The sequence below is a fragment of the Atractosteus spatula genome, chromosome 7 (assembly GCF_055471065.1).
Source record: "Atractosteus spatula isolate fAtrSpa1 chromosome 7, fAtrSpa1.hap1, whole genome shotgun sequence".
In the NCBI taxonomy this organism is placed as follows: domain Eukaryota; kingdom Metazoa; phylum Chordata; class Actinopteri; order Semionotiformes; family Lepisosteidae; genus Atractosteus; species Atractosteus spatula.
This window is the reverse complement of record NC_142712.1, coordinates 34,950,674-34,975,021: the sequence shown is the minus strand read 5'-3', so window position 1 is coordinate 34,975,021 and position 24,348 is coordinate 34,950,674. Positions and strand designations below refer to the sequence as shown.

Below are 24,348 nucleotides of genomic sequence, written 5' to 3'. Positions count from 1 at the left end.
ATACACTGACATAGACGTGCACACACTCACACCAGCACCAACCTCCCCAGAAGCCAATAAAATTACCAGCATGTCTTTGGACTGTGAGAGGAGACTGGAACACTTGGAGGAAACTCATGCAAATACAGGGAGAACATACAAACTCCACACAGATAGCACCCCAGGTCCAGAATTGAACTCAGGGCCCTGGAACTGCAAGCCAGCAATGCCAAACATTGCACCACCATGCTGCCCATCATTACTCTAATATTGAGTACATTTGGTCACATGCCTATGGAATTAAAGGAAAATGCACACCTAAGTCAGCTTATGTTGCTTAAAAGTGTAATTTATACAAATCTCAGTGTTCTAAAACACCAGCTTAATAAACATGGATCAAATCGCCATGTAACTGGAGTGTTGTAAGTTTTGGAACCCTTACAAGTGTTTATGTCTATATAATGCACCTCATTTAGAAAGCATGCACTATTCCTGCACAATCATCCACTTGTGGGGAATGGAGGGCAACAACATTGAAGACCAAGTAACAGGGTTTTGGTGAAGTGTTTTACACCCATCCCTGCCATCAGGCACCATGTTAATTTTAAATTAATTAGTTTAGAAGTCCAGACCCATCTTCATTAAGATGTCAGCTGGCATGCAGGTGTGTATTGTTAAGGGGCTGCTCTCTGTCTTCCACCTTCCTGTTCCAGAAAACAGTTTCCACTCTCTGCTCTTTAACTTTCCACTTTGTGGAAATCCACCTGCTCTCTGAACGGCCATGTCCTCCCATCTTGCCCTCCATGCCTGTCATATCTCCTAACGTCCTGCTCTATAGCTCATTGTGTGCTGCCTCCTGCTACAAGATGGTCAGCTCCTAACAGATATTCAATATTAGTGGTATAAATTCAAGTGAGTCACGATAAGTATAACGGAGTAATAGCAGTATCTTTCTAATACATGCAATGTAACTCACAATGTGTTGTACCATGAGTTGAAAGTGAGCCAAAAGTCAAATGAAAGGAGGCCCAATTGCAGGGTCATTGTTTATAGCTTTGCCAATGCACACCAAATATCTAATCAAAGCAGCTCACAGAAAGAGACTCTTGGCTCGCAAATGCCGATTCCAGCTCTTCTATGGAGTGCTCTGATGAAACAAATACTGTTATGCGGTTACTAGGCTTCAGGCTTCCGTCTGAGAGCCCATCTTGCTGCAAGTCATGATCTCAAACCAGGTGTGAGGGCGGCTTTCTAGAACCTTCCCAGGATAACCCTTACTGAATCCTAATTGAGGGGATGCGGGATCTGCTACATTTGGTTTGTCTTCAAACTTTCAAATTTGTTCTGACTGATCTGACGTTTTCAGGCTAAAACTGCAAAATACACAAAAAAACATTGCTAGGGTTATTTTAAATCTCCCTTTTAGAGCTTGTCAGAAAATGTGAAAAAAATGGATATGTGGACTTTTCTTGTTGGTGGGTTATGTGTTCATAGTAAATTCAAGTGCTTGAATTCACAGGTGGTTTAAACAAAAGACCTGAGAAAATGTCCTGAGCAGACTGAGAAATAAGTGGGAGGAATGTGATTTGTTTATTTCTCCATCCTCTGCATGCATCACGCTGTGGAAAGGTTTTGTAACCGGATAGGGCTGTGAATGCTCCCGAAACCTTGTGCTTTCCCCACTTCTGTTCCCCCCACACTCACTGACATTTCCTCTATGTTTCTTAACAGCCACTCTTAGGCAGGTTCCCCCCTGACCTAAGATCTGCCAGCCCTGGCTGTAAAAAGAGGAGCAGAGAGATGCGGTCTGTGGTTGACCAGAGGATTGCAATTCAGTTTGTGACACACTGTTGGTGGCCACACTGATGATGTGACAGCTTCTTCTTCTGTGCTCTCAAACTATGTACAAGAATGGCCTCATTGAATCATGAGTCAGAGAATGTAAACCTGTCCATACCTCACACTTTTTTCATGTACACAATGTATACACCATTTTAGAAGTAGTTCAGGTGGGTAGCTGTGTCTGCTTGCTTAGGCCGCAAAAGAACAAGTAATAGGTTTATTCCATGCTGAAAAGAGAAGAAAGAAAACACAACGTTTCGGCTGTGGAGCCTTCTTCAGGTGTCACCGAGTTATTAATGCCACCTACCTTTTTTGAAGGTCAAAGGTGATATTTTTATTTTTCATACAGAGTCAGAATGTTTTTTTCTGGCTTCAGATCTGCTGTGGCACAGTGTTAGGGCGATATAATTGCATAGACAGTGGCTGTTCTTCTGACATGATTGGATTGTATTCTAGGCTGAATTGTTCACTTGGGACTTTGATGAGAAGTGCATTTCTCAATGCTTGACTTGGGGTAAAAGATGCTGTGATGTACTGTAGCAAGAGGTGACTCTACGAGAAAGCAGACATTTTGGCTTAAAACTATGGTGTTGCCTGGAGCCAAGATGGCTGCATGTTAATTGAGAAAATCTCAGGAATTGGGCACAGCTAGCCTGAGTATGTCTCTAGCCTTTGGAGTGTGTGCATAGGAAAAGGATTGGATAGCTGGACCAGCGTGACAAGAGGACTGAGGCACTGCTTGGCAGGGTATCTTCTCCCTTCAAACGTGTTTTCTAGGTAGTACAGCTTGACCCTCAAATATACCCTGTTCATTAAGAGCTGCAGAGAGGACAGCGATTTCTGAGAAAGTGATAAAGAAGCAAACCACAAACCAGCTTCTGCAGTCTCAAGGACACCAGGGGTATCATAGAGACGTAACCCTGGCCAAACAGGATCAGCCAGGAGAGTTAGAGGAGGGATAGAAGGTTTTTGAAGTGTTTGACAGTGAGACACGAATACGTGTGAGAGAGTATTAGTTAAGAGTAAAAAAGTAATCTGGGTGCCCGAGAGTAAGTCTGAATGAATATGAATAATCTATTGCCTAGTGATGTACTTAGAGACATTAGGAACCATGAATTGGAATGAATACATTGCCTGGAAGCAAACAGTCAGCGAGAGAAGTGAGTGTGATATAAGTATAATAGAGCAAAGACATGCCACTTCTTATGCTGAATACAATGGTCAGAGTATAAGTTTGGGCTTCGTCACAGGTACTGTTCAGTTAGCTGTTGTGCACTGTTTCACTGCAAGAACAAATTTCCATCTGATAAATGAACACAACAGTAACTAATGTCTGTTATAGCCTATCTTAATGACATAAAGTGGGACAGCTTTGTGTCATTCTAAAAGCTTTATCCTTCGAGGCAGCTAATGTGTTTTTTGCAGCAATAGGCTTCAGTCTGGATTGTTTGACAATTCCATTACTTGAACAACTAAAATCAGCAAAGATGGATTCTATCGGCATCCCAGGTGATTCATGCTTCTTTCCACACAATAATAGTTAAGAGCTGCTGCGATGCCCTGGCTTGAGCAAGATATACAAGCATACTAGGTGCATCAGAGATCTTTATATTGTTCAGCTGAGCTTAGACACTGCAAGAGAGGCAGGATGTTGTCAGGGAACCGATAGGTAGAATAGGAGGATCTTTATGCGTAACCGTGAATCCTTTAGAATATGGAGTAGCACAGGGACAATCTAAGGGCTTGGTCAATTGGAGAAGCAATGAGTCCAATAACCAGGGAAATCTGAGAAAGACAATCCAAAGAGCGTGGTCAAAAAAGGCAGAAGCAAAGATTAGGAACCGGGAGATCAGTCAAAAAGGTTGGAAACACACACAAGAGAATACTTCGGGAGGCTTCTCAATAGTGAGCATGGGTTGGTGTGTGAGGGAACTTTAAATACTGAAGGGAAAGGGACGTGGTTGGATAATTGGTCTGGGAGTGAGAATTTGTGGAATCTGGTGCATGTAGAAATGTGATGGGTTAAATTAAGAAAGAGATTGTGAAACAGTGGGTTTGGGAATGTAATGGCGTTTGCGAGGAAGAGTGTGGGGCGTGACAGATGTGTTGGAAACTTACACTGCAGCCTGTGCTGCATTCACCCACTGCGCATAAGGGCAGAGCAATACCTTCCTGTGTGCCACCTGTAAAAGAATCTCACACACAACATGAACACCCAGTCCATTACTGTTGTGCCTCACTGTGCCACCCTGTAGACTGATGGCACTGTGGTTAAATAGCAGCCCAGATTTACTACCCTCAGAACCACAGGGAAAAAGATTGTTGCCTTCATCAAAAACCTCAAATTTTTTTTCACTATTTTTGCCATAGTTTAAATCCCCAGAGACCAAATTTAATGTACTGAACATCCCATTCCCAGCATTCGTTTTATTTGTTTGTCCCTCCTTCTACCCCGCTATTGGCCGTCTTTTGACTCATTGCGCCCAATAAGATTCCAACAACTTCTTACCAGCCGGCCTCCTCTATGTCAAATGCAAGTTCGTATTCACATTCTAAAGAGAATAGAAAAAAATGCAAATGCAAAAATGTTAGTTCACTTATGACTGAGCAAAGTAAAGATGTTGCAAACGAAATAGAGGAAAAAGTGTATTTAGCTGTGCGGGTGCACAGCAGAATGTAAGTATGCCCATCATACTCTGTACAAAAGTGTTTCATTCTGACTGACTGACAGCATCACTGAAGGGGTGACAGGAAGGGCACCAACAGATGTGTTTCACATTTTGCAACGTTTTCCCTGCCAGCTCTCTCAGAGAGTATAGTGTCAAACCTCCATTTAGTTTTCTTCAATGCATTAACGGAAATAGGTCAGAGGTAAACAATCAGACTGATGGCATTGATTCTACTGCCCAGGGGCTCTCCAAAAGGAAGTTCCTATGACCCATCTTAAAAGGGCAACAGCATCTTCAACACCATTCAACGACCCCAGTCCAAATGTGTGGACCATGGTTTTAAACACACCGAATACCCCTCTGACAGAATATGCCATTAAATATAAACTTGAGAAATCACACCACCCCAAGAAATTAAAAAAATAAGAAGTTCATGAATACCAAAGAAAAAAGAAAATGCACAGAAAACAGAAGCAATGAAAAATGTGTTTTGGAATGTCACACTATTTGAGTTATGGAGAGGAATAGAGTGATCTACAATTTACTAATTGCCAAGCAACTATGGCCTGGTGGTGAATCTTTCAGCTGGGAAAATCAGCACTGGACCCTGGTTTATGAACATAAGGTGAAGACGTTCTGCCTATTTAAATGTACAGTAGGGTTCTCACACTCTGTGGCAGAGCTAATATCGAGTTATCTAAGATGGATGTTGGGGGGGCTAACAAACTCATTTCTATCCTTAGGGGTTGCAGAACACTGGCAGAGGTGTCAGTTATCTGTTCAGTAAATTGTTTGCTAACAGATTCCCCCAGGAACTGGAAATTATATTGCGCGGGCAAAGTATGGAAGATAGGGCCAAACTGTGCTTAGTTCCTTAGGTTGATCCTACTGTCTGTCTGATGTTGTGTGTGGAGCTTGATTCTTACCACAAGAATATGAGATAAAACAGGCAGGGAGAAACAATTATTTACCACTAACTCTTACCATAGCAAATTAAATAATATTACTACAATGGAAGAAAAGAAAAACAGCATCAAATGATCAATGGCCAAGATTATTGACACAACTTTGCTTTCCTTGAAAAACTTACTCTCTCCTTTATTTGGAGGGTATTGATCCTTTACTTACTAGATTTTTAACATGTAGTTGATATTTCAAAGTAGTTATTTATAATTTATGTTTTAATTTTTTACTTTTCCATATGAATATATGTACATCTTCTTCCATATGAAAGTATATTACACCATCCACACATTTTTGTACTGCTTTATCTAATACAGGGTTATTGGGGAGCTGGGGCCTATACCGACAAGCAACAGGCACAAGGCAGGATACACTCTGGATGGGCCACCAGTACATTGAAGGGCACACAAACACGCACACACTCACACCAGGGCCAGTTTTCCCAGAAGCCTACCTGTCTACCTTTACGTCTTTGTGAAGAAACTGGAGCACCTGTTTGGAAAAAAAAAATAAGTTGATGGGGATACATTGGTCAGCAAGTCTTCACTATCCCTGACTGAGCAGCAGGCCTCTGAACTGGGCCCAGACTGAATGCAGATGTAAAAAGGCAAGATCATCATTTATAATTCTGATGATGGTTTGATTTTTCTTCTGCACGCAGGCACCGTCTTGAAGCTTTGCTCTGGTTTCAAGCCCTACAGATTCAACCTCATGAGTCTGACCACTGGTGACGCTGTACGTGCTGTGATGTGTGCCTAATGTGATTCCTCTTCTGAACATTTCTCCTGTGGAGGAAATCACAGCAGCTCCAGTTCAAACAGCAGAAAACGTACTGACAAGCATTTCAGGAAACATATTCCCTAGTTAGATGTGTTGACAATAGCATTTTTGCAGCTCATGCAGCTATACACACTTTGATAGATACTGTGGTATTATTGATGGGTATGAGACCTGGGGTTTCTTAACTTAATAAATGCTTTGTTTTGTTCAAAAACTAAAATGGTGTTAATGTTCCGCTCTGTTCATCAGTCAAAACACAAAGGATCTTTTGAGTGATGTAAGGATTAATTCTCCATTTCTAATATGAATGTTCTGATTTCTCAGTTGACTGTGTTGAGATATAGCCTCAGGATGGGACCTGTACAATGAACTCTAATCACACGATTTCTTTACAGCTTAAATAAATGATATTAAATAAATATTTATTTAATATTATTTGTTTGGGCTTCATAGCTGACAGTTACGCTTAAAGTTCTCATTTTTGTGACATTTGTGCCTTTTCACCTTTCAAGTAGTAGGACCTCGAGCAAAGTTTGGTAGACCCTAAACAACTTAGGTCGGCTCTCAATCAAATTCTGTTTAAATTTGTCAGTCATGTAGCTTATTTTAATGTTATTACACTGAACAGACCGAATACTCCCTAAGAGACTGCATTACAATTACCATAAAGGACAGATCAGGAGCATATTTTTTCACAGGTGTCCCACAATGTTGTGAAAGTCTCATGCGTAATGGGCCTGATCTGTTACAGTGACACAGTTCCATAGGATTCTGGATAGCCTTGAATACTCACAGGTTATGGGAAAGCTCTGACAGCACCACTTCCTAGCAACTGTATTTTATAAGGACCAATACTGGACACTGCACAGATTTAGTTCAACTGTAATGAGAAAGGAGTTTTGTGTGTATTAATAAAAATGAATTAACATAATCAGAATGATATGAATGCAACTACTCAACTACTGTTCCATCATGAATTAGAAGGCAATAAACTTTGATTTGTGTTCATCCCAGGGCACCTACTATATAACCAACTCTGTAAAACAATCTTAGGTAACTTTCTGTGGCTAGCCATACAACAGACACTTAAGTGAACTTTCTCCTTAGTTTTACCCTAAAGTGTCCCTGAGTAGGCTGTTCGGTAGGAAACATCCATATTTAATGCAAAGATCAGTTTCACGGTCCCTAATTAACAACAGTGTAGAATTGCTCACGCGAGGCAGTCCAGGATAAGCAACAAGAATAACCCGTGAAACCTTTAGATAATGTTTAATACCCAGGGTGTTCTTTTCAGTCCATCTTTAAACCCCTTGGGAAAGAAACGTCCTTAAAACAGATTATGTTTTCTTTCGGACAAATTAAGCTAGTTGAGTTAAAATGGTCAAAGATGTCGCATACATCACTAGAACAAATATTAGAGCTGGCTACCGGCTCTTTTGTAACTAAGCACAAAACAGGAGGTTAAAATCACTAAAACCACAGGAGAAGAGCCCCCGAACCCCTGTCCGAAGAAGCTTGGAAGGAACCCGGAATAAAACGTGAAAATGTTGCTTTACGAGATTCACATTGCCTGGCCATGCAAGGGGTGCCAACAGTGCCCGTTAAGGGGGGATCTTGCCTTTTCTCTCTTACGTGCATTTGGTACTAGAGACAATGCAAACGACGCTACATCTTTCTGGAATAAAACCCACCCAAGCAACGGCACTGCACTGTTTTTGAATACATGTGAGTTTCGGTTTGGTACAGCCGGTGCCCTGCCGGCCGGACCTGAGGTTTCTCTGAGCCCGGACGCAGGCTGCCGGCCCCAGGAGGAGCCGAAGAAGCAGAAGGCGCCGTTGCCCTTTTAAGAGCGCCGAGAGAGAGGCTGGGGGATGACGTCGGCAGCGCAGAGCCCGGAGTTCATCCGAAGACACTGGCGGAGCGGCGGAGAGAGCGAGAGACGGTGAGTAGCGGAGTCCAACTTTAACCGGGGATCGGGGCTGTCAAAACGGGTCGCGACCAGGACAGACCGGGGGGGGATCAAGTCCCCGGAGCCAGGAGCTCAAGGATCCGGGGTTAGAGGACGGGGGATAGGCGGGGGGTGGGGGTATTCCAGGTTTTAGCGAGGGATACGCTCCTCACACTACCCGGAGACGGAAAGTGGTGTGCACGGTGTAGCAGCAGTAGCGTAGTTAGTGTGCGGACTCCAGGCCGGGCGGAAGGGAGGAAACACATCTAGCCGAGTGGAATATGGCGGAGAAAGAAATCGCTTGCAGAACCGTGAAGGGGAGAGCAAGTGGGAACGGAGAAGGCCGTTGAAACTGCACTTTATTTGAGGGTGGTATTTTAGACGCGTGATCTCCTGACAGCAAGATAATCTGCGAGTCTGGTCTTTATATTTTTTAATATCTGGCTGCTCTTGATTTGTAGTTCAAACTCTTCACCGTAATCTGGTACAGTTTTTTTACGTTCTGGAGTGCAGCGGTGTCTGTAAGAGAAAAGTGCTTTACATGAAGTGTTCAGCAACTTAATCGTATCATCCCAGTGCCTACCTTGTGTACCCCTCTCCGGTGAACGGAACGTTTCGCCCCCTGTCTCAGGATTGTTCATACGTTGCTGTGACCAGTCTTGCTTATGATTGAAAACACGGGTTTGACCTAAAGTTAGTTACAGCACCCACTCATTATGTGACTCTGACTCCAGGAGATTATAGGACAAACACGTTGGTGGGAGCCGCTGGTCAAACAAGATATAAGGGGCCAGTTTGTGTTTTGTTTAAATCAAGTTGTCAGCTTCAGTTATGTCCTTTTTGGCTACTTTAAGAAGTGTTGTTGGTGTGGTTTCCGGCGAATCCCTGATTTGTAAAAGTACAATTACACGCACTGATTTTCATTTCTGCGAATATATCTTGCCTAAACCGTTTTGAACAGCGACTGATGCTGTCCTTGGTGGTTTCGACGGTCTGCCGGTGATGACCTGCACAGTAACATTTTGCATTTGTGTTGTAGCTCAGATCTCAACTATTTCCGTTAATTTTAATAAAGCACATCGTGCCCCCCCCACGCTTTGAAATAATATCTTAGACCCTTGCATTGGTTGTATCTGTGGTCTTGTAACTAATATATGTTAGAGTGTATGAATATCGTTTTATGTATATGTTGACATAATTATAGCTGTTTGGGGTCCCTGTAATGCCGGCAGTTGTACACCAGTGTGGCACAGCGTGTCCTTAAATATCGCTATTACAGCTTCCTAAAAATAGTGTATGCTTGACTGCAGGGTAAGATACGCGTCTAGCAGGTAAACAGGACATTACCGCTTCGAGCTCCTCAGTTCTCCACGGATGGCTTTTGCAACGCGCCCGGGCTGTTATCTGCAGTGAACAGTAGCGTTTGGGAAATCTGATTCTGAGACGGCTGGCCAGCGTTAGCCGTTAGGCAGCCTGGTGTTCAGTTAATGGTTTTCGGCCTTGTGCATCTGTGCTGTGGGCTACGGCTCGGTACCACGTGCGTGCTGAGCTCCTGCAGTCAGAGTGGAGGGCAGCGCGTGCAAACCTCACTGCCGGCTCTGAGGACCTCGAGGAGAAAAGGACAGAATCATCCGCTTCTTTATAAGATATAAGCCGGTAACAGTTTGTGGTAACTGACAGTTTCCCTACTGTTAATGTTTCGTAGAGTGTGTTCACATGTGATAGACGAGATGCATTTTTTTTTCCTGCTGAGCTGTGATCGAGGACAGTGTATGTTTCATCCTTCAATTCCCAGTGCAGTCTTCCTCAGTGTAGTCTTGTGCGTTTTATGTTTTTTATAGGGTTCTCCGTTGCTCAATGAAATAAGAGGTTAACATTTTGAAGACGAATGACTTCCTGCCTCATGCACGTGTGTGTCAGAATAAAAAATGTTTCTGTTTCAGCTTAAGAAGTGTTGTCACAACTGCATACTAAACACATTTTTATTTTTGGTGGAAATGAGGACTGAGGTGTTACTGCAAATGACGTGTTGAAGAGAAACTAAATTGTCCAACACCTGGTTTGGACAGTGTTAATGCCATTTACACAGTGTTTATATGGACATTTGCTTATTCTGCTGTCCCTACCATAATTTATGCACTATAGCTTGTGCAGTGAAGTGAGAGAAGTGTAGCTGCTTATTTAGTGTTCTGTTGCACCTGTAAGATCTGGTGTAGCTGTTGTCAGTCCCTTCATGTGAGTTGTGGAGATGTTTCTGGGCTAGGGTGTGTGGAGGTTAGGTGTCTGTATGATATGAGTCTGGAGCATTGGTTGTCGTATGTCTGGTGTAATGTTGTGTTAGTTATTGGTAATCTTTATCTTGTGAAGTTTGGGACTTATTTATTTTCCGTAACCCTGGGGTAGTTACTTGACCTGCTGTCTCTTAACTGTGAGCATCTTAGAGATGTGATGTCACTGGGTGTTTGAATACAAGCCCTGCCCTGCCACCATGCCTTCCAAAGCTCTGCTTGAAACTTTCAGAAGGCAGCATTGTGCCAGAAACGTGAACGTGTATTTTGCCCATTATCTTAAATACCATTCTCTGACTGTAGGTGTGCGTGTTTGAAATTATTGTAATCGCTGGCTGGCAATTATAGTCTGTCAGAATATTTGGATCCTTTACTTAACCAGACAGAGTGGTACAGTAGTGCAGTGGTTAGCATTGCTGCCTTGCAACTCTGGGACCCTGGGTTTGATTTCTGAGGTGCTATCTACGTGGAATTTGTATGTTCTGGCTTCTTCCTGCAGTCCAGAGACATACTGGTAGGTTAATTGGCTTCTGGAAAAATTGGTACAAGTGTGAGTGTGTTTGTTTATGTCTGTGTGTTCCCTGTGATGGACTGGCATCCTGTCTAGGGGGTATCCTGAGCTGGAGATTTCCAGTTTATACAGCAGGGATCTTACTGGAGCAGTTTGAATGTAGCACCCTCTGGTTATCCAGAGTCACAGCAAAACAAGACACCAACAACTATTTGTGTAAATAGTTTGTTTAAATAGTGCTTCTTGTCAGTCCTGCTCAATTTCCCCTGGATGCCTTCTGGTAGCAAGTGAGCTTAGGAATGGTTATCCTGTAAAATATCTTATTATAGGACTGAGAATAAAGTAATCAAAGCTCCCCTAAAATGTCTGCTGCTCCTGTAATGACCCTTTTCTATTCAGAAATCTACTTTGCAAAACTCCATTATTGTTTTTTTTTGTACCTGTTTTCTTTTAAAGAATTTTCCTTTTAAAATGTTTAAAGACTTTTCTATTTAGCTAGATGGAAGTTTAACAATTGCAGAAAATAAATGCATCTCAATTTGTGTTATGGTGTTACATTGGGATGGTGTAATGTATTAATATATGGAGATAGTATATCTTTCCCTCCATCCTTATTGCTGAGAGTGAAAATGCTCTCGGGAGATTCCTCGGAGACCCTTGTGGAATATAAACTCCCCTATTTTTAGGGAAAAGCAATGACGAGATTCCAATTTCATCCAGTGGAGGCGCCTGCAGGGATGTTTCCCGCACCACAGGCGACTGACTGGGAGAGATGGGGAAACGGCTCTGTTTCAGAGCCTGATGCTGTGGATAACTGCGGCGTGACACTTCTAGGTCTGCCACTGTTAAATTTAGTCCAGCCATTTCCCCTTTGTGAGTTTGTATGGTCTGTACGGGCCTGGGTGGAGCGAGCTCCTCTCTTTGCTATAATTAGACTCATTGTCTGTTTTTTCGATTGTCCACTGTGAGCAGATTATTTGCTGTTCAGTGTAGCTACTGTGGTTCTTAAGGCATTAGAGGTGAGGTGGTAGCTTATGTCCCAGCAGTGATTGAAAGGCTGACTGGGGGAATTCCTGTATGAGTTACTGACATGTACTGCTGGGATTTTGGGGATTTTTAGTAATTGTAAAGACCACTCTTGATCAGTGTCCTTTTAGGGTGCATGCTGCAACTGTTCTGGTGTTACTAACCTGCCTTCCAGTGTGTCATTACTGTCTATACTTAGTTGTTCGAAAATGTGTCCTCTCAGTGATTCACTGCAGCTATACAGGTTGTTTAATTGTTTGACTGTTTTCCTGTATTGAGTTTCTGGTTTCAGCAGTGCACGTTAACAGTGTTACAAATCTCATTCATTCACTTAGGTGGCTGTCAACAGGCTGGAAGCTGTAAAGCATCAAGAGCCCACAGTGAGAACAGCTGTGACCAGTGGGATTTATTTTGTATTTTCTTTGAGAGCAGCTAAAACTTGGGAAGTGTCGTTTCTTAAACGGACCTCCTGGAGTTTGTATGTTCTCCCTATATTCTCGTGGGTGTCCTCTGGGTGCTGCCGTGTACTCCCACAGTCCAAAGACAGACAGTACTGGCAGGTTAATTGGCTTCTGGGAAAATTGGCCCTGGTGTGCGAGTGTGTTTGTGTCTGTCAGCCCTGAGATGGACTGAAGTCTCATCCACAGTGTTCCCTTCCTTTTGCCTATTGCCTTTGGGAAAGGCTCTGGCTCCTCCGCAGCCCTGTATTAGGTAAAGTGGTTGGAATATGAATGGCTGGACTGGATATTGTTTCTGTACTGACCCGGAGACACAGGGGGCGACCTCGTTGACCTCTGCCTGGGGGGTCTTTCTTTGCTCTGCTGCGCTTGACTTGGCAGTCAGCCCAAGGCCTGGCATGGCTGCTGCTGACAGTACCTTACCCTGCTGGGGTCTGGGAAGCATGATAACACTACAGCCCTAACTCCACACGACAGGACATGCTACTGTTGTGAACGCCATCCCAGGCTAGTCCTGTTGGCATCTAGGCCACTTCCTGCCATATCTTCATACCCTGCATTTTCAGTGGGGCTTAAAATTTTATATAACATTTTCACTTCCCTGAGTGTGAAATTTACTCTCTCTTGGACAAACTGCTGTTGGGACAGTGCAGGAGGAGCTGTCATCACATGTTTTCCATCTTAAAAAAAAAAAAGAGCAAGCAAAAAAATGTAAATGTGAATTGAAACTATGCGAATCTTATAATAAAGGGTTTCGATGAGGCATTAGTGAGTAGCACAGTCTGTGAATTAACACACGGTCACACAGAAGTGCATCACCTAGTTTCATCTGCAGTTCTCTAGGTTGAAGTCTGGGCTGAACCAATCAGGAGCTCCATGAGGCAGAAGCCCTATAGAGTCTAGGAGAATTTCTCCTGCTGCAGGAGGCTGGATGAATTTGAAAAAGCTGCTGACGAATAGATAGTTGACAAAAGTACCTCAGAGCAAAGGAGGGCTGGGATTTTTGGTTTCATTTCTGTGGAATCTGCACTTTGAAGAGCTCTTTTGGAGTCCTGATTTTCTTTTTGGTTGAGATTCATCACCTCCGAACCGAAACTTCCCAAAGGGAGAAGTGAAAGTCTCCTCACTTTTTATAAATATGCACCATGGTGGGAAACGTCTGTGCCTTTCTCGAAATCTGGTTTTCTAGAGTCAGCTGTTCTCCTCCATTTCTGTGCAACATCGGAAGCATTGGCGAAAGTATCAGAGCAACCTTGTTATTTTTTTAATCCCTGCCCACATTTCCAGACGGGAGTGTTTGGTGCTCACTTTAGGAGCCATGAGCACAGATGAGAGACTCTAATTAGGATTCTTCATCAGCAGTTTTTCACTTTACACATTTTCTATCAAATTTGCTCTGCTTTTTGGATCAGGGGCATAGAAACAGGAACTTGGTTCGGTTTGACTAGTCCATCAAAATATTTTTCTATCCACCTGGAGTGATTAGCTTTAGTATTGATGTGCAGACGCAGGTGGGAGTTATTCTGCACACGCCTGGAAGTACTCCTGGAAGAGATTTGAATTACAGGTGCAGGTACATGATTTGTGCTAATTGTGTCTTGCCACCTGTTGAGCATGAAGTGTATATACTGCACCAAATGCAAACAACCTTAGTGATGATATATCTTAATGACAAACCCTCATTGCTAAATGAGCCTTAATGTTTCACAGCTTGTATTTACTCCTGATGCTCCTGTAGGCTAGAGCGTGTGATTGGTGGCTTGTAAAGGAGGAAGAAGCTACCTAATGTTTAGGAGAACCTTTGCTTTAGCCCCTTAGCCATCCTGTGCCAAGTTTATCCCCTTGGGTTTAATCACAACTTAACACAGCAATCAATAATGGTCATGGAAATATACCCTGTGGAACCACAGACACAGAAGTGAACAGGCTGATCTGTCGCTTCTTTATATGTTGCTAGAAAATGAGACTCATCTGCCTCGATAATAATTTGCAGTTATAAAGTGCTTTTAATTCCAAAGGACCCCAAAGAGCTCTACATATAGGAGTGGGCCTGTTTCATCCTGCGGGTGAAGTTTTGACCCACCTGGGTGAGAAAGTGTTTCACTTGTTGAATGAAGGGGGAACTTCAGGCAGGCCAGATTGTGCAAGACAAGGGTGGAGATTCTCTTACATTGTCTTGGGATCTTTAATGAGCGAGTAGCCAGAACATTGGTTTAAGGTCTAATATGAAGGACAGCCATTGTTGCCACTTTCCCTAGGTTAAGACAACTGGAATGGAGGCCAGAGCAATGAGCCTGGGCAACAGTGAAGCAAAGGAATCCTCACAGCCTTTCGCCATTACAGAAATTCAGTTCTTACTTGTTTGGACTCTGGATTCAATCATATAGTCATTGTTGGGGACCGTTTACTTTCTGGGGAAGGAATTGTCTTTATTTAACCCCCCGCCAACCCCAACCTGGCCCCCCTTGCTGTTCAGTCTGTTTTGTTGACTGGCTACAAACTGCCCGCCATGTCTTAAAAGAGGACTGCTTTTTGATGAGGACGGAACAAGGAAGTGAAACTGTTCTCCTACTTAGTGTTGCTCTCCCCGATTGGTCTGGACTGAGACGTGAGGAGATGCTGTCGATGGCCACTCTGAGGTTGCAGAACGCACGCTGGGGGTACTGCAGCACCTGGATCTTTCAGGAAAGGTTTTAATGCCCTTGTCAGCAGAAACTACTGCACTTTGTTGGTCTGAAGGCTTTTTCCTTGTACATATTTTCTCTTGTGTTTTAGAAATCTATTTAAATGCCCGTTGAATTAGTTTGGACCACATGGTCATCGGTTGTTTGATGAAGTTTTTGCCAAATATTGCCATGTAGTGAAAAGGTCAAAGGTCAGTGGCTGTTTATGTTGCATTCTTGAAACGCCAATCCGTGCGCTTCTCTGTAGAGAAGCACTGGGTGAGATACTTGTTCAGGTCGCAGAAGAGCTGCTTGTTCTGTTACTTTGATTTCAGTTTGTCTGCATTTTTCCTACTGTTATACTGTAAAGTAAGCTATTAAGTTATAGAGCAGCCCAGTCTGAAATCAAGCGAGGCGATTTGAGAGGTGGTTGTGGTGTAGCAGGCCAGGATTTTCCCCAAGGTAGGTGAGAATGTAAAACATGGTTTGTCATTCTACTGTCACATCCTAGAACATTCTGCTCGGCATGACTTGTACAGAACGTGTTAAGTGATTACAAGTCATAAACCCTGTTAAGTCCTATGAAGTGCTTTGCAAAGTTTCGTGAAGTGCTTTTCTGTCTCCATCTGTGTGACTAGAGAAAGACATGGCAGCAGTAAATAACACATGCTTTAGCTTCTGAGTCATTCAGTGTCAGTACAGCTGATGGAGACGGTTGTGCAGGCAATCTGCACCAATTGCTCCCTGCTACCGAAGCTCAGGCTGCTTTGTTGCCCTTTTAAACAAGGCTGTAAAAGCCGGTCACATGTGCTTGAAGGAAGGTTTTGCTGGCTACTTTGTGGTTTTTGTTTTATTTGAACCTTCTGGCCCACACAACATTGAGGCAACTAATGAGTTTTTAGCTGTGGCTTCAGCCGGACATCATCTAAGAAACGAGAGTCCGTTAAGGCATATGGCCCCGTTTTCTTGTTAAAAACTAGAAATTGTCCATTCAGGTTGGGGATGCGGTAGCAAGCTCAGATCTCTTTGCCGTGTTTTCCGGCCCTCCTAAAGATGGAGCCCCTTGACATTTTTCGGCAGTGCTCTGTGGCTCGTCCCCTCCGGAACATTCAAAACACCCGTTGGATTGTCGCCTGCCATCTATAAACAGGTACAGCAGGGAGAAGAAAGTAGTGCACCTCCCTTGACAGTTAAGGCTTTTGTCTCTTCAGGAATGCGAGGCTTCAGTGGCAGTGTGTTGAGTGCAAGCTGACGCCTGAGCATGCTTTGATCAGTGGTGAAAACGCACACCAGCCGTGCACACTGTGACACCTTCTGCAAATCCTTTACTGTGGCAAGTTAACTCCTTCATGGCGTAGTTGAGCTGATGAGCCTTGGGACAATAAGGCGGCTGAGAAAATCAACACCCAGGGGTTGTAAATGCAAATTGGCAGGCCCAGCAGTGGACGAGGCAGGGCTTGTGGCTGTGTTCTTACAAGAAATGATCTGATAATATTCCTTTACTCTTGGGTCATCCATCTATTTTCTAACCACTTTACCAATACAGGGTCACAAGGATCCTATCCCTGCAAGCAACGGGAGAAAACTCACCAGAAGATTTACTGAATGGCCTGTTTCTGTTCTCATTTGTTAACATTAGCCCGAAGCTGATAATTACAACGCGTCTTTTTCCAAGCATATCAGAAGAGATTTAATGTGTGTGGTGTTCAAGGCTACCCCTAACTAACTCCACCCCTGGAACTAAGGGGGCGGAGTTAGTTGCTGGCACAGCGAATAGGAAGAGCACTGGAAGAGATGAGCTCTTCTCAAGGACCTGCCGAGCCTTGTTGCCTTCAAGGCATCTCTTGTTGAAAGTAGTGTAAATATTATAGGTATGTTTGTCCAAGTTTCAACAAGTTGTAGGTTTACAATTAACACATCCTGCTTGATTGTAAGCATTCGGATGACGTTGATGCTGTTTGGCAGCCAGTGGAAAGACCTGCACAGTTTAACAATTCACTTCAGTATGTTTTATATCTTTTAGGATTTTTCAGTTCCAGCTTTCAGCTTCTGAGTTCCACATTGAAAGAGCCGGTTGGTAAAGGGATTTCCTGTGGATGAAATAGCGGAATGTCTTGATACAGTACACACACTGCTTTTTCTGTTGACACTCCTCCTCCTCATGCATGAAATAGGTTTGACAGCTTTCTTCCAAAGCGATGTGTAGATACTCAACCAGCTGCTGCTGCAGTATCCCCGGCTTCAGCAGCCTGACTTGTCTTCCATACAGGACACCGTCAGTGTTTGGCTTGTGGGAAACAAGCCTGGTGTGATAGCCTGTAACCAGCTCCCATAATAGTGTCTTTAGGAAGTTTTACAAGGTGTTTGATTGTTGAGGGGAACGATCAAACAGTGAGAGAAACTGCAGTAAAGGCTGTTTTGATTCGTCAGATGATCAAAACCTTTCAGCTTCCCACATCTTCAGCTCTGATGTGATGGTCGACTGGGCCTGGTTTCAGCAGCGCTCATCTCTTCAGTGTGACGCCAGCAGGTTTTTTAACCTTGGGTTTCCCAGAGACTGTCCATATTTTAACTAGGGGTCCTTGTGGTGGTAAATAAGTCATTCCACGTGGATGTGGAGCAAACCCGGAAAGGTCCCGTTATTTCATTGCACTCATTTCATTTTTGAGTATTTAAAATCATCACTTAAGTTGCTCTTGTTTCTCCCCCCCCCCATTTCAGCATCATTAATTGTAATTGTACCTGACATGCCGCAGTCCTTCCACTCCCACGCTGACGTGGGAAACGAGTGCTTGTGCAAGTCCTTGGGGGTGTGTGGAGGCCGACGGCCTCACTTCAGATCCTAATGAGAGACAGCAGGTCTTGTGAGCCGGTGTTTATTTTAAACACATTTTTTCCTGCGCTGGTTAATGTACAAGAGTCTTACTGGTTCGGCACTGTGCTGTTTAGCTGTTAGTAGGGAGAGGCCAAGGAGGGTTTTTATAGACAGCCAGCTGGCCTGGTGTCTGAGGGATGTGGGCGCGGGGTTGGGAGAGGGGGTATATTATGGGTGCCCTGCTGGGCAGAATCTGCAGCTGAAAGCTGGCCATTTGATAAAGCTCAGGGCTTTTCTGAAACAGGTGTGGAAGGACTGGGACCTCTCAACTGTGACGGGCAAGCAATAATGAGCGAAGCGGCTCCCATGCGCTTGAAATTAAAATACACTGATGTTATTGTGAGCTTATTCCTAGAGTCCGTCTCGATGTTCCTCAGCCCGGCAGCTCTGATAGTGCACTTTAACGCCACCTGCTCTGGATGAGGGAAAAGTATCAATACTTGTTCAGTTAAGGAAGTGATTCCTTCCAAAGAGCTGTTGCAGAAAGATCAGGGTTGACCCTGGAGCAGTGCTAAGGATTCACTGGACTAGCTGTTACAAGGTATACAGGAGTAGATTGTCTTCTCCTCTAGAGGTGGGTTTGGGTAGCTTTGGGTTCTGCTCGGCCTTTTTCCATGCAGCATTGCCTCGGATGGGTTTTTCTAGATGAGATGATCGATGTGACAGGCCAGTGGCACATCTGTGTTTCCAAGTGAGCTACTAATTGAGAAAAGTGCCGTGTGATTTATAAAGGCCTGTAAAAGGCGCTGGCCTGTGGCCCCTCTGGAACCCAGGTTTTGCGCTCCGGACCTACCAGGATACGTGCTGCAGTTTTGGCAGGGACTTATATCTGCACCCCAGCTTCCTTTTTGACATTGCATCCTGGCCAGGTCCTAAACGTCTTGAAGCACGGTGTAAATGGGGATCTCCGGTGTGGAAATGACCTGTTGGAGACGCGGAGCCTGTAACCAGCTGTGCTCCACTTGGACTCGGACATCCTGTACTGTTTTATTTCCCCCTCTGAACACGCGTTGTTGAAAACTTGTCTAAATTTACTCGATTTCTCTGGATTGCGAGATGCTTGTTTCAGATCAGTCGCCACTTGTGGTTTGCGTAATTTCCAGGCACTGGCTTCCCTTCTCTTTCCTGTGCTGTTGACTCCTGTGCCAGTTCTGCTTGAATGAAGTTGTGGGTATCGTATACCAGGATGGCCAGTCTGGGTCTGGGGGCCCAACGGAGCCCAGCAGGTTAAATGGGCCACACTCAATCACCTGAGAAGGAATGGAACATGATGGTAATGGAACAAGTCCTGAGAGACTTGTGGAGGTGATGGGGGGGAAAAATGCAAAGCACTGTAATCTTCTTTTACAAACGGAACCAAAGAACAGTGGGTTCCCGCCCGTGCATGGCGTGTGCTGCGATGAGCGTGCTTCACTTGCTGATGAATGAGATGTGCAGATGGCGTGACTTTGAGACACTTTTAGAATTAATCTTTTTAAAATACACACAAATACTGTGCATATATATAGCCTGTCAGCACTGTCTGCTGGAATCCCCCCCCCCCCCTCTCCGATCTGGAGTAAGATCAGCTTCCCTGTCTCTACATTAGTGGCTGAGGCTGGATTGCTGCTCGGGTTCTTAAGCTAGCGGGCTTCCTCTTCTGCTACATAGTTAGAAACTGACTGCCTCAAACCAGCTATTAATAGACCAAGATGGTTGAAGACCGCTAAGGATTGCGCAGTACTTTATGATGAGCTGTGTTCTCAGATAGCGATCTGATTGAGACCTTTGCAGCGTCTGATGCAAGAGTCACTGCTGATGTAGACCTTGTGTTGTGTGTTGAGCAACCTTCTGAAGACTTGCTGGTTATTGCTTGAGGTTAATGCTGCAGATGTAGGATCACACAAGATGATTCTTTTGGACAAGACTGGAATGGACCCTTGCTCCTCAAGATGCAAGAAACTTTGAATTATATCGACAGTGTTTACCAGGAGGAGCTGGATCAGAAGGGGCAGGGAATAATGCCTTGAGGTTTTGTAATTGGTTATTCTAAACATGCAATCAGTCCTATGCACTAGCTTCATCATTCTGTTCTCCTCCCCACTGATAGCTGGTGTGTGGTGAGTGTACTGGTGCACTATGGCTGCCGTTGCATCATCCAGGTGGATGCTGGGCATTGGTGGTGATGGAGGGGAGACCCCATTACCTGTAAAGCGCTTTGAGTGGAGTGTCCAGAAAAGCGCTATATAAGTGTAAGGAATTATAATTTTTAAAACAAAGGTACAGTTTGTGAGAAACCTTTCCTCTCTTTGCCCAGGTGAATCAGTCAGTCACAGAGTGCTGATAAATCATCACAGGCATGTCTCGTCATGAACCTCTCTGTGACCTCAGTCAGGCTGTTCCTTTTGATTTTGTGTTATCTGATTGGGCAGACTGAAAAGGGATGTTTTTTCAGTCCTCAGGGAATGTCCTGCTCTAATTGTAGCTGTATGTTTATTTACCCTCCTTTTTGACCCCTGGACCTATAAATCTAACCCTGTCGCACACCACACCCTACCCATCCAGTTAGAAAGTGAATGCATAGTGTCTGAGCAAGGTAGGAGAAACGGCAGTCAGACAGCCTGCTACCCGCTTTGAGCCTCTTCCTGAGGCCACTGCCTGAGTGATGTACTGGGAGAGGTGCAGACAGCAGGGATTTCTGGACATGCTTGTAGGACACAGCCCGCCAAGACTGATGACCAATGGGGAGGTGGATATTGCTCAGCTGTGCATGCTGGGATGTCAAGTCGGCTGTCCAGTATTGCTATCAACGTGCGAGCAGGTGATTGGTGAGAATAGGGATTTTTGTTGTCTCCCCAGGCATGCATGCTTTACCCAGGCATGCAAATCTGGCTCAGTGGTGGTGTTTTGTAGCACTTTCTCCTGCTGCCTCGTGAAGCATCTCTGTGCTTCTTATCGGCACTGCTAGATCTCAGCCTCTTCCTGCTGGGGGCAGGCAGTGGGCGGACTGGCTCATTTTCCCCTCTCTGTGTCAGAGGTGCACAACCTGGCCCTGCTGCAGGGGGGTTCTAAGAGTGTAGAGGAGGGAGAGCTCACTGCACTTCAGACAGAACAGGTGTTTTACTTTGTGCTTGAGTGTCTTGTCCATTGCTTTTGCGTTCCTGTAGTTTAGGGGTTAACAGTGATTATGTGATTAGCCCCAGCCAGCAGTTAAAAAAAAAAGTTTCCTGTGAATGGAAGGAATTAGCTTCACAGTTTTGTTAGATGCTATCAGGTGTTTGTTCCATCTTTGAAGAAGATATTAATCTTTGGTGCCTAGCTGTAGGAAAAAAGGAGTTCTTACAAGATTATAGAGATGTCAAAGAAATGGATCTACATCTTTTTAGACTTCTTCCTGGATAAGTATTGCAGAAAACCTTCTGGTCAAGCTGAGTTTAAGCTTAATGTCTCGCAGCAGTGATGCTTTTATCCCCTGAAGTCAAACCAGTCTTCCTGAAAGAGGCCTTGTCTTTGTCATTGCCCACATGTTACAGTGTTTCACTGCTTTGGTTGTCATTGGCAGCTCTGGGTGACTGATTACAGTAGGACACAGTATTTAGACTGTTACGGTATCTAGTGAGGAAAACTGTTTCAGAAGAAGGGTCTGAATACTTTGCTCCTCTGTGTCCTCAGGGCCATTCTCCCTATAGCCACAGATACGATCTTGTGAAAATACTCAGAACCTTGCCATATTGGGAAGAAATTAGTAGAAACCCCCCAAACCTCACTGGTTTTTCACTTTAAAGTTTGCCTCTAGTATAGCAGCCTCGTTTTTGAGTGTCTGCATTGGGCGTGTATCAATCTTCAAATGTTTAAGCGCAAAGGAGCTGCTTTGGCTGGCAAACAGTTAACATCAGGTCAGTTTTTGCTGAGCTGCTTGTAGATGCGGGAGTGAGGAAGAGAGCTTGTTAACTGCCAAGTTCACCACTTCTGGGCTTGGGCTGTCTTTCACTGGTATTCCCCTGGCTGTCTGACTGCCTGGCAGAAAAGAGTTTGTCTGGACCTGCTGCTGGAATCCCCCTGACCCTGCAGGGAGACAGATGGTCAGGTAACAATTTAAAGACCACAATCTTTGTTTGATTTTAATCAAAGATAAAAAGTCTGATAGTATGTAATCATTAGACTGTATATTGTTTGATATAAAAAGTGTGTCACTCCAGTCAGGCCATGAGTTGTTTACTTGTTCTGACAGAAAGGGGCTTTGCAGTGAAATCTGCAGGGGACTGTTTCTGTATGTTTACTGACTCCTCAGAGTCTGTAAATGTGCCCCCAATCCGCTCCCTGACGTGCAGTTCGCAAGTGAACCAGCAGTGTCTGGGCCAGGTGGAGAGAAGCACTAGTCAGACCGCCTGTAACTCGACAACTGAGAGCGTCGGTCTGAGTCTCTCTCTTGAGAACACTGCCCCAGTGATCTACTGGTCAGCGGGGGTTTCTGGATATGCTTGGGGGACATGGCCTTTGTCTGTAGACGAAGAGGAGAAGATTCGGAGGGCTCTGGAGACGGGGGGCACATCCGCCGAAGGGGTGTTGTGCTGGTGGGAGATGCCAAGCAAGAGTGCGGATCTGTGGTTTAACAAATCCTCTCTTAACCAGGGCAGCTATGAGTTCTGTTTTGATCCAGAGGGACTGAAGACGCTGGTTAGTTTTATTCTTGTGTTTTTTGTTTACACGATCATTTTCTCTATAAATAAGGACATGGGTTGAAAACGTTCCCTTTGTGTCAGTAGATTTCTAGTGAAAAGGAGCCCGGTTTAGATGATCAGCACCCAGAGATGTCGCGATATTGAATGGTGCTGATTGACTTGAGGTCGCAAGCTTGAAATCTCTAGCATCTGGTCTTGGCTTGTGTAAAAAAACCAAAACAACTGCATCTTATGAAACCTGAAGTGGATCGCCCTGCAGTGCATCGGGAGTGTGATCTGCTTCCCTGCTCTGGTGTGACTTCGACTGCAGTGATCAAACTAAAAAGATGTGACAGAGTGCTGGGTGTTTTGCTGGCGACGTTGATGACTCTGTGGGGTAGGTTTTGTGCAGCCAGGAACAGCACTGTTGCCCTTTAAAACTGAATTTCTTTCAAATGCTTGCCCTGTCTTCAAGACTGAATGATGAAATCTTCAAGAACGAAACTGGAACTCAGGCTGCCTGGGTATGTTGTGTGTTCGGCTCTGTGCAGCTGTGGTGCCTGCCCTCTCGAATCTGTTCTCAGTGAATACTCAGGAGCTGAATACTTTTCTTCAATTTGTGGGCACTTGGACACTGGTTGTGTCAGCCTGTGACACAGTTGTTTCCTGTGGAAAGCGTAATAGTGGTGCCGTCATATACAGGTGCTAGCTTCAGACCAAGAGACCGGAAGAAAGGAATTGAGTAAATGCTGGGGTTTGACAGACGCTGTTTGCTCTGCTACATGAGGGACTTGACTGGTTCTGGTAGTACAGCAATGTTCCCTTCTTGTCGTTGCTGTCAAGCCCTTTGGTGCTTTTGTGTCCCAGGAGCCGGATGTTTTTTTCCCCATTTACAGGGCCTGCAGTTGTTGGGCTGAGGCCTGGCAGCCCACTCTGTCTGTCTGGCAATGAGAGAGCCGGCCTCTTGCTCTATTCCCACAGCCAGTCTGCGCTGCAGTAAAAATAGGAGGGTTATATATGGCAGTAGTGGTTACCTGCAGGCAGTTGGGCTGAATGGGATCTGTGGGCCAATCATCTGGCCTTTCTATCTGCTTTTGTTTTGGATTTCCATACTTTAAAGAGGTAGTGTGACCAGCCTACATCTTGGCAGAAACAATAACACACCCAAATGGCTAAAAACATCCTACGCTTGCGGTGTGGCCTAGTTGTCCGCGATCTCTGTGTGAAGAAGAGCTTCCTGGCCTCCCAGGATCGGGGTCCCATTTGACGGGGCTCCTCACTAGTCTCTCCAAGCATTGCGTGCCAACCGCTGCTGCTGTGGCATGAGAAATAAGCCTCAGCATTAGATCAAAAACTAACTATTGTGCAACATTACCACGAGTTATACAGCCCTGTCATGCAGAAAGTGCCCTTATTTGCTGATGCAGACAAAGTATTCAGTGCCACTCAGGAGTGTTTTTTAGGGGCTCACTGTTGACCGATGTGAATCTATGTAACCTGAGCTTGTTCAGCGTACAGGTTCTTCCCTCTAGCTAATTATGTACCTATTAGAAATTCCTAGAACTGTATAAACTTGAGTAATAGTGTTCTGATCATGAATTAGCCTGCACATTGTCTTGGAGGTGTCTTTGGAGCAGACATTATTCACGCACCTGTGACCTGGCTCAAAATGTTTAGCTATTGGCTGTGGTCACTTTCTCTTTGAA

At 44.6% G+C, this 24,348-nt stretch overlaps 1 protein-coding gene across 3 annotated transcripts in view; it reads left to right on the top strand.

Moving 5' to 3' along the window:
• The first annotated feature begins 8,108 nt into the window (after nucleotides 1-8,108).
• The window catches only part of rap1aa (RAP1A, member of RAS oncogene family a), a 50,353-nt gene continuing 34,113 nt past the window's right edge, over nucleotides 8,109-24,348 (top strand). The window contains exon 1 of one of the 3 annotated variants that reach the window (XM_088920274.1): nucleotides 8,109-8,175. The gene's annotated coding sequence lies outside the window, so the exon portion shown is untranslated. Of the gene's footprint in view, nucleotides 8,176-8,267; nucleotides 8,288-8,438; nucleotides 8,551-24,348 lie in introns of those variants that run through there. The other 2 variants (XM_088920276.1, XM_088920275.1) reach the window with 2 other exon arrangements.